The 11,944-nt window shown below is 25.8% G+C and overlaps 1 pseudogene; it reads left to right on the forward strand.

Moving 5' to 3' along the window:
* Window positions 1-7,208: 7,208 nt before the first annotated feature.
* LOC111278021 (beta-glucosidase 44-like) lies at window positions 7,209-9,941 on the forward strand (annotated as a pseudogene).
* Window positions 9,942-11,944: the final 2,003 nt, after the last annotated feature.

Raw genomic sequence — 11,944 nt, forward strand, 5'->3', positions numbered from 1 at the left:
TATTTTTAATACTTTTATATTTTTTCATGAAAATATTTATTTACAAAAATTATGGATAAAACTAAAAAAGAGAAACAAAAAAAATTCAATCATCTTATTTTTCTTTTATTTTTTTCTTTCCTTTCCTTTCTTTTTTCTTTTTACTTTTTTATGCAAAGTATTTTTTTAAAAGTTAAAAGAAAGGCCAAAATTAATCAAACTTACAAATGGGTCAGAATTTTGCGGGTCAAAACGTGGTTTACCACCAGTCAACATGTAAATCATGCTTCTTGATATCAAAACGATACTGTTTTGTTGTTGGTATTTATATCCGAATAATAAGATAAATTAATTATTAAATTATTTTTGTGAGTTTCACGTTTTACATTTAATTATCACTTCAAAATTTTTTCGATAATTATATAATTTATTAATAAAACATTACACTTTTAATTTTAATGATTAACAAAGTTAAGTTAAATCTTTTACCTTCTCAAGCGCTTTACTGAGTTGAAAATTTTATTGCTCAAGAAAAAGCAAAATTTGCCACAGCCGCAAACAAAGGAACAAAAGAGAAAATTCACATCATAAAAGTCCCTTAACTAAGTCCCCATTTTTAGCAGATATTTTAGTTGACTGAATCACAAGAGCTTGTTTTTATTTATTTTTAGAAAGTGCAAGGGTTTATTTCATTATTTGAATATTATTTCAAATATATATATGGGTATTTTACAAAAATATAAAATATCCATATGAAAATTTCATTTTTTCAATTGGTAAAATCAAATCATAGGACATATGTTTAATGCATGCCCAGTCACCACTTATTTTTATAATAATCCAACCGTGTAAATTATTTGAAATTAGTGCAAACCAACATTTGACGACGGTGGCTTCTTAGAATAATCGTAAAAGCATTTACGTGAAATGTTTTGATTCAAATATTTAACTATTTGAGAGTTATCACAAAATTTTAGCATGATTTAATCATAATCGTAAATTTTAATTCATAACAAAAAGCAAAATTTGCTCTAAATATTTTAATTGGGTAAATTAATCGTTGTACATTTGCTTTCAAAATGTCCTATATGAAACAAGATAAAAGAACCAAAAACAAATTAATTAAAAGAGAAAACAGTTCCCATTCTAATGCTTTTTCCTTAATTGAAATGCAGTGGTGTTGATGGCAAAGGTAATGGTGGTTGATGGCGACGACATTAGGGTCATAAAGTTTTGGAATCTTGAATTGTCTAATGCTAGACATGTGTTACATAAGTTAGCCTGAAAACAAATATATATATATATATATATATATATATATATATAATAGTTAAACTTGATAATATTTAATAAAACTGATGTAGAAATGAAATTTGTTGATTTGGCAATTGAAATAAACAGTGAAATTGATGAATTAGTATCAAATTGAAGAGAAATTGAAGAGGGGATAGTTTTTATATATTGTATAGATTATGTAAAAATTTAAAAGCAAGGAAAAAAGAAAAGCCTAATATTTTATACAAATAATAAAAATATTTATTTTTGAAAAATTTTAAATTTTAAAATTCATGGCCGAGACTTTATCACATTAGATTGATTCTGAAGTGATGGCACCTTTCTTTTTTTACAAAGAAAAAGAAAGTTTTGCCACTATTTGATTTTTAAAAACTTTTAAACATAAATGTTAAAAAATGAAAGCTACTATAAACTAAATTCCACATGAAGTTTCTCTTACAAAATAAGTTAGAGTTTTTAAATTTAGAAGTTTAATTAAAATATTTATAATTTAAATATTATATTAAAAATTTTTTAAATTTAAATATTACAATGATCATTTTATTATAACTTAGGGTTATTTATAATGCTAACCATGTATTAATTACAATACCAATAATTCAATCCTAGTAACAAAAATTAAAGACTAAAAACGCCAATGATTTCATATCATTATTATCAAAGAACAATTGGTCAAAAAGAGGCTTCGTATTTCTCAATCAGACTTTTCCACTCCAGAAAGATATTAAGATAAGGCCAAGTTGTTTTTTCATGTGAAAAGGCCACAGAAAATCTTATTAATAAATAAGATTAATTGTGTGATGTATATCTTTTATGATATGTTTTTAAAAAATTAATTAAAAAAATATTATCACTCAATTAATTTCGTTTATATAATTAAAATTTTATATTAACAATTAATAAAATATTAATTCCCAAAATTTTATGAATTATAATTTGTCACGAATTTAAACAAACATTAATACACATGTAAATAAATTTTCATAAGATGATAATAATTGAGAGATAAAAAATTGTTAAAAATATATAGTATTAAAAAGTGAATTTTAATAGAACACATAATCCATATTATATCTCATCTAATATTTAAAATTAATAAAAATAATAATTCAGTTGAATCATTTTTCTAATAAAACATATATTATTAATAAATTAATTTTCATAAAGTTAAACATTTTAACATAATATATTTTTTACGTTAATAAAAAACTAAATCTTTCAATTTAATATTGTTATTTGGATATATATATATATATATATATATATATATAAATTCAACTTTAGAAAAATCTCTCTTGACCTAAAATAAAAAAAAAATCGCTTAAATTAAGGCATAAAAAGATTTATTTATGGTTAAAATTTGTTTGTGATATTTTAAATTCATTTGCTCTTGTACAAAGTAAGGCCTAATGGATTTAATAATAATCAAAGTCCAACATAATTAACAGCCTACTGCAAACGAAGAAAGGAAACACCATTTAAAAAAAAACATTCCATAAAATCTCATACCAAACCTAAATAGAAGCCACATTTCATAAATGATTAATCTATGAACTTATCCGAAGTTGTCAAATGTCAAACCCACAAATATCAAGTGTCAACCCATTGCACCACTTGAGTGCACTTTAAATTATTGTATTGTTGATCGATTGATGTATTGATAATGGATAGTATGTTATTCCTGTATTCGAAACATAAAAAAAAGGAAAGTGAAACTAATTGTAACGAATTAGTCTACTTAGAAGTGAAATAATTTAAGAAACGTTTTGTTCGGAGAAAATTAAATTATATTTTGAAATTATATTTTTTATAATTTAATTCTCACATTTGGTTTTAAATATTTGATTCTTATAATTATTTTAAGATTTGTAATAATATCCAAATATCTCTCGCAATCAAAAACTTATTTCTTTCTATAATTTTTTAAGATTACGAGAGAAAAATTAATTTCATCTCATATTTGACCTAAATAATATTTTTTTTATCTATTTTATTTTTAAAAATTAACATAATTACATAATAAATGAATATCCATTTTAACATGAAAATAGACATTTATAGCCCCATGAATAGTTAAAGGTATAATCCTAACCACACAATTAGACATTTGACACATGATTAGACACATAGTATATTAAGTGTAATAAAAACAACCTTTTTAAAAGAATAAACATAGTAAATAATTGCAACTTTATATTTTTGAATTTTTTTATTTTAGAAAGCACTATATTTTTTTATATATGAAACATAATAAATCACTTAAAATAATAACAAAACAAAATAGATATTTTCATATCAATTACGTTTTTTATTTGGGAAACGTAATAATTGATACAATATTAAAAAAATATTTATAATATTTAAAAATGTAGTATTTGCCAACAAATGTCACATTGTTTAGTTTAAAAACGTTATTGATAATCTATTAAAGAGCACTTTTTTTTTTATTTCAAAAAGTGGGTGATAATGAATAAAAATAACAAAACAAAGTTACAATTGATTGAGTGTTTTAACTATGTTTTTTATGTAAAAAATGTAATCTTTGATATTATTAACTATGTTTCTGACATAAAAAATATAGTATTTGAATTTGTTTTCACTACATTAAGCTTTTGGAGTTCAGGTTTTCACTACGTTCAGCTTTTGAATTTGTTTCTAACATAAATATAGGCTTTGTTTTCACTACGTTTCTAACATAAACATAGGCTTTGTTTTCACTACGTTCAACTTTGAATTTTGATTTGATACGCATTGTCCCAAAGGTATAATTGCTTAACCCTACATGATGGAAATTGGATGGGGAAGACTAGGATAGTCTTTGATGTTTATTTATGGGTCTTATCCTAGTCATACTAGACTGGGATATTTTGACATTCTTAGTCTTTCTTATTTTGAATTTTTCAATCTTCCTTATATTACATGAAAGTAAAGTCTGTGTTTGTATGAAAAAAATATAGTGTTTGTAGAAATATTTTCTTTAATTCAAAGACTACATTTTTAACAAAGGAAACGTCTTCTTTGATAAAAATGACTACGTTTAGTAAACAAACACAGTGATTGTATGTTTTTAAAAAATTGCATTTATTGTAATAGGAATATATATATATATATATATATATATATATATATAAACCATAGTGTTTTAGTTATTGTATAACAAAAATATTGTCTTTGACTATATTTGACTTCATTTTTTTTTATCAAAGACTACTTTAGATTTTTTTTTTTTTTAAAAAGGAGTCTTTGACTTTATTATATATATTTTTTATTCCTAATGTACCACATTATTTTCATCATTATAAAAATGAAATCCTTGTTTTTTTTTTTCCTATTTAATGGTTGCCACAGATTTAATTTTAATAACATAATTACCAATTGAAATGTTAGTAACGTGTTTTACATATGTAATAAAAATTATTATAGTAAAAAATTATTATTACATAATTCAACTTTCTCCTCAATCAAACACAGAAATTTAATATTATCATAATATGAAAATCACCTATAGCCAAGAATGTTGCTGTTGGGTATTCAAATTTTCACGTTTGATTAAGGAGTATCAAATTCCTAGAAGTAATCTCAAATTCTTAACGGTACTCAAAATATAAAAATTAAAAACTCATCTCTCTTTGTGATTTTTTAAGATTCTGAAAAAAAAAATACTTTTATCTCACATTTAACCTGAATAAAAAATGTTTTACATCTTTTTTATCCATTTGAAAATCAAGATGTGATCAAAAAAATTTTTTTTTTTTGCAATTGTCAAATATTGCATTTGTTAGATACAAACGCTCCAACAAATGCAGTAATTATTTTGACTTTTTTTTTGGAATTTGTAAAATTAACGTAGAAAACAAACACTAGTAATTACTGCATGATAATAAAAAATAATGTAATATTTTATTGTAGTTGCTTTAAAAATACAATTATTTTTTTAACGCAGTTAATTACTGCATTATAATAAAAATTAGCGTAGTTTTTGACTGTAATATTTTAAAAAATACAATTGTTTTTTATAATGCATTCAATTATTATGTTTATATGTATAATAATACAGTATTTGATTGTACATTTTTTAAAAATATAATAGTTCTTTATAATGCACTAAATTACAGTGTTGTGAACAAATTAATGCAGAATTTGATTTTATTTGTTTTAAATTTTTATTTTTTTGTTATAAAGAACTCAATTACTGCGTTATAACAAAAAGTAATGTAATATTTGATTGTATTTTTTTTTAAATGTAAATTGTTTTGTATAACTCTCTCAATTACTACGTTATAATAAAAATTAACGTAGTATTTGATTAAAATTTATTTTTAAGTTTTAATTTTTTGTTATAAAAAACTTAATTATTACATTATAATAAAAAGTAATGTAGTATTTGATTGTATTTTTTAAAAAATGTCAATTATTTTGTATAACACTCATAATTATTACATTACAATAAAAATTAACACAGTATTTGATTAAAATTTGCTTAAAATTTTTAATTTTTTTGCTATAAAGAACTCAATTACTGCGTTGTAATGAAAAGTAAATGTAGTAATTGACAAGTCTTATATTGTATTAATTATTCCACTGGAATATTGCATATGGGTGATATAACGCAATAATTGATTTTATTTATTACATTTCCTTCATTACAAATGCAGTAATTGAGCTTTCTTTTTCAAAAATCGAGTTTCTAACATGACAAATGTTCATATATCTATTCAAATAAAAGTCTTTTTTTAGAGTCAATTATTGAGCTATTGACATAAAAAACGTAGTATTTGGTGTCATTAATTTTATTGAATAACAAAGACCACCAATTTTTATTAGACAATATCAAAAGATCTTTAGCATAGACTTCTCTGTTTCAACCAGTATTAGCTATAAACTTTGATTTTATCTTTGCCCTGTTTAGTTTATCTTCTATTTACCAACAAATGGTGTGCCTATTTATCTTGACTACATCATGATCTGTTCTTCATTATTAGTTTGATTGAAATGTGTACCTATTTTATTTGTCTACATCTCGTTTAGATTTTGGTTTTAGTCCTTGATTCAAATATGTTTTGTTGTTACATTTTTTTAATTTTTTTTATCATTTTTTTGGATGATTTTTAGTTTCCATGTACATAATGCACATATTTGCTTTCATTACATGTTTTCAACATTAACTAAAATGTTTGATCTACATAGTTATGGCTTCTTTATCATTAAGACAAAAGATTCAATTAGTAACAATGCTTATTTTGCACTTAAACCGACTGAGGACAGTGTTAGACCTATTAATTATTGTTGTGGTGAGAAGTTTTGCAATGAATTATAGCAAAAGAAGTTATGCTGATAGTTGTTATAATAGACTACATATTAGACAGTTGAACTTAAATGTAATGGTTTTTAATTGATACTTCCCTCTCACAAAATCAAGATATGATACCACCTTCTTCCCTTTAGAATAATTGAGTAATTGAATTTTTAATCATATCAGAGACAATCCCAACTATTTAGTCATTTTTTTGTTTGATCAAATCTGTTTCTATTTAATTGAGATAAGATTATGATCACTTTTTTAGTTTTTTTTTATTTATTTATGGAATTATCACTTTTTTTGTATTTAATTTTATCATATCTGAAAAGAGATTTATTTCTAAAAAATGATATTTTTGTTTTCTCAAGTAGATTTCTCAAAGATTTTTTTATAAAATTGGAGAAATATTCAAGGATACAAGTTAACTAAAATATTCTTTTAGATTTTATTTTATTTTTCAATATCTCTTTATCCAAATATTTAAAATAAAAACTATATCTTATCCAGAAAAACAAACACTGAAATTCAATTAAAATTAATTCTTTCAATTCCAATAAAATCCTTCCACACACCTATAAATACACTTTGACAGTGAAATTATTTTCACTCAAACAAAACAATAGCTTTGGTCACCATGAAGAGTTTAGTAATTTTATTGTTGTTGTTAGTTGCTGCCTTTGGTATTGTTTCACATGCAAATGCTAGTGCATGGCAGCCGCGATTTGACACTGGAGGCTTAAGCAGAGATATCTTTCCAAAAGGTTTTGTGTTTGGAACTGCTGCATCTGCATATCAAGTCGAAGGAATGGCTAATAAAGATGGTAGAGGACCTAGCATATGGGATGTTTTTGTTAAAGTTCCAGGTTAAATCAAATGATTTTAATTTCTATTTTTGATTTAATTTTTACTTTTTTTTAAATGCTAATTTTTTTAAAATGTAAAATTTTAAAAGGATATCATTTCATATATGTAACAGGAAATATTAAAAATAATGCTACTGGTGAAGTTTCCATTGATCAATATAATCATTACAAGGTATGATTTTATTTTATTTTTATTTCTTATTAATACAAAGGCTTGTAGATTTAAATTAGTCAGGCTTATTTTTGTACTCTTTTTCCGTTTGCAGGAAGATGTTAATTTGATGCAAATGATGAATTTTGATGCCTACCGATTTTCGATCTCATGGCCGAGAATTTTTCCAAGTACATATACCATCTTCCTTGACTATATAACTGGCATACACATTTCACTTTTTGATTAATTAATGCTTATATTCAAACCTTAATGTAGATGGCACAGGAGAGGTAAACTGGAAAGGAGTTGCCTACTATAATAGATTGATAAACTACATGCTTGAGAAAGGTATATATATTAATTTCAATGTATAAAATACTGAAATTTTGGACCGGATATATGATATATTGCAGTGTTCTAGTTATATTTTTGTAACTGGATGAAATATGTTAGTTTTGGTATCCATGTAGGAATCACTCCACACGCGAATTTGTACCACTACGATCTGCCACTTGCACTTCAGGAGAGATATGGAGGTTTCCTGAGTAAAAAAATTGTGTAAGTTGAGAGATAATTTCTTTTTTCAGAGGAAGAAACCATTAACTTAGAAAATTGTCTAAATTGTAAAATTAATTTACTATGATATGAATCTTGCAGCAAAGATTATGCTGATTATGCAGAATTCTGTTTCAAGACATTTGGTGATAGAGTAAAGAATTGGTGGACATTCAATGAACCGAAAGTGATTGCTTCTCTTGGATTTGACAATGGCATTAATCCTCCAAATAGATGTTCAAAGGAATTTGGAAATTGTACAGAAGGGAACTCTGCAACCGAGCCTTATATTGCAGCACATCATTTGATTTTAAGTCATGCTGAAGCTTCCAAAAGATACCGTGAAAAGTATAAAGTAATGATTATTTTGGAGATTCTCTCACTCAATTGATATCTAATCTATCTTCTTGATATATAATCTAATATCATATTTTGATGATTTTAATGTGCCTTTTCAGGCTGAACAGAAGGGAAGAGTTGGTGTCTTCACGGACTTTGTTTGGTATGAACCTCTGACAAAATCGAAGGCTGACAACTATGCAGCACAAAGAGCAAGAGACTTCCATATTGGATGGTATAAATCTCTGAATACATACTGACAATGTACAATGTAGTCATCTATGTTTTAATTGTTCAATTAAATAGAATAAATGAAACATTAGGCATCCACCGCCCCAAAATAGCAAGCTGTCCTATGTTGCTCGGATTTCATTATTTTGAACTATTTTTTCCTGGCACATATCTGGCCCTTATGAGTTATTGAAATATATAAAAAAAACTTTAAAAAAAAAATCGGTTCTTATCAGTACTCATTTAAGGAGGAATTATTGTCAAATTTATTTTGCAGGTTTTTGCACCCTTTTGTATATGGAGAATATCCAAGAACAATGCAAAAAATCGTAGGAGAAAGGCTTCCAAAGTTCAGCAAAAGTGAACTGGAGATTGTGAAAAACTCCTTTGATGTTCTTGGTCTCAACCACTACACTTCTTACTACATATATGACGCACACCAGCCAAAGAAAAATGTAACTGGTTACCAACATGATTGGAATGTTGGGTATGCTTGTAAGTCATCTATCTTTTCCTACTTCATTTACCCAAAAATTTTTCTAATTGTTTTGATGATATAAACATACCTGTTTGTGTTTGCTCGAACAGATGAACGTAATGGTGTGCCAATCGGTCGTCAGGTAATGTTTGTGCTTTCCACGTCTTAACTTCTTAAGCCAACTCTAGCACGTGTTAATACTAATGCACCAAAAAAATTGCAGGCTCACTCTCCATGGATTTATGAAGTTCCATCGGGCATTTACAAAGTTGTCACATATGTCAAAGAGCGTTATGGAAACCCCGAAATAATTCTCTCAGAAAATGGTAAAATTGAGGTTTTATTTTTCCTCCGTTTGATCTTTGTAAACCACGCAAGGTTGTTCATTTGTTTGGTTGATTAATTGCAGGAATGGATGACCCTGGCAATGTTCCATTTCCCGAAGCATTGTTTGATACAAATAGAGTGAACTACTATACAACCTACTTGAAGGAATTGAAGAGAGCTATGGATGATGGAGCCAATGTCACTGGCTACTTTTCTTGGTCAATGCTTGACAACTTTGAATGGTTGTTAGGTTATACCTCAAGATTTGGCTTGATTTATGTTGATTACAATGATCTCAAGAGATACCCAAAGATGTCAGCATATTGGTTCAGGCAAATGCTTCAAAGAAAGAAAGCTTAGGTTTATTTCTTAGGTTTTCAGGCTTTTTTATGTTTCTTAGCGCTTTTGTTTTTAGTTCTTCTGGTGTTCACAACTTCTTATTTTTATATTCTAGAGTTTCAATAATAAAATTATTGTGAGCCAAATTTTCATTTTGCTGAACTTTCATTTTGCCGAAGCGTATGGGTTCTTTTCTTCCCCTTTATCGAATATTCATCTTTGTTTCAAAAATGGTGGCTTGAACTCATTAAGACATAAAAGATATAAAATTGTTCTCATTAATATGTGTGAATGTCACAAATAAGACTTCAACCATGACAAGAGAAAGATTTCATGTATAATTTGAGTTATATTTTGAAAATTTTATGCTTTAGGTTTAAAAAAACGAAAAATAACTACTCGCTTGGTCGAGCTTGATTTTTGACGTGAGTTTTTTTGAGTTTTCACCCGATCCAACTGAAAATTTTATTTTTATTTAATTTTAATTCTAAATATATATTTAAAATTTCAAAATATTAATATTTTTATATATTTATTTAACCTACGTTTGTCTAATATGTTGCCAAACTGTCACTGTCTTTGTTAACTTAAAAAAAATCTGTTGTAAACCCGCGTTTTCGTGTATAAGTTCATTGCCCTTTTAGAATTTCCCTCTTTTATTGTATTCATTAAGCCCTATAATCCCAAAAAACCAAATTTCTCTTTTTAGCACCAAATGGAATGTTTCAACCATAATATTTTTTAACTGTAATAGTTTTCGTCTTCTTTATCATAAATTCAATTTTTGAATTTTTTTTTAATTTCTTCACTATTAAATCAAATTTATTCATGAATACAAAATAAATAATGTCATAACATATAGATTCTTGGACCTACTGTTAGATATGATTTTTAGAAGTTGCCATCAATAGTTTTTGTTTAGATGTGATTGGTCACCTGATCGAATCTGTTTCATTTAAAGAAGAGTCATAAGTTTGACTTAAGTATCTTTAAATAGTAAATTTTGATCCACGAAATCAGATTTTAGATTTAGGAATATGTTACATGTGAGGAAAGTTATAGCACCCCCATTGCCCCATCCAAGCCCCGTCCAAAAGATGATACCAGTTTGATTTCAAATTATCCAAGCCTTAAATATGTTTATAATTTACCAAAATATTTAATGTTAAAAATTAATCATAAAATTACTTCAATAGTTTGATAGCAATTTAAGATAATTCTCTCACCTTAAGAGTATTTATAAAGACTAGTGTCCCACCTTGAAGAGGCTCCATCGTCGGATTTATTGATATATTTTATTTAAGAAAATTAATAAAATCTTCTAATAGTTTGGTAGGATTTATTTTAATACAGATCTCCTAATAGTTTAGTGAGATTTTATTGTAAAATCATTTATAAAATTTTATCTTTAGAAAATTCATTAAATCTTCTAATAGTTTGATAAGATTTAACTTAAGATGTAATCCTTCAATAGTTTGCTAGGATGAAAAATTATTTTTTCTTTTGAAATCAATTTATGAAATTCTCCAATAGTTTGGTAGATTTCATAAAGTTTAAATTCGTAAAAAATCCTTCAATAGTTTGGTAGGGTTCATGAATTTATTTAAAAAGAGTTTTTTTTTTTTTATGTTGTTTTCGAAAATAAAATAACAGAAGAAATTTTTGCAAAATATTTAATAAATAATAAATTACTAAAAAAAATAAAATGAATAAATAATAAAAGCTGAAAATAAAATAAAAACTTAAAATATAAAATAATAAAAAAATAAAAACATCAAAATCAAAAAATAAAAATAAAATGGTAAAAGAAAAACTTGTGATTGGGTCGGGTCGAAGCGTGGATCGACACGTGGGTCAACGGGTTTATGTGTGGATCTGGGTCCTTCATAATGACATCATTTTTTAGCCCTATAAAAGCCAAGTTCCTCATTTTTTCTTCAGAAGCCCTGGTCTTCTCTCTCTGTCTAACCTATGCTTTGGCTTCTTTCTAAAAGAAACCTAAGAACATCCACCAGAAATTGGGTTTGCTCATTGATTTCTGAAAAATTAGTTGGAATCCTGCCGAAAGTTCAAAGTCTGCCAGA

This window comes from Durio zibethinus, chromosome 7 (genome assembly GCF_047325235.1).
Source record: "Durio zibethinus cultivar Kanyao isolate XHJ-2024 chromosome 7, ASM4732523v1, whole genome shotgun sequence".
Lineage (NCBI taxonomy): Eukaryota > Viridiplantae > Streptophyta > Magnoliopsida > Malvales > Malvaceae > Durio > Durio zibethinus.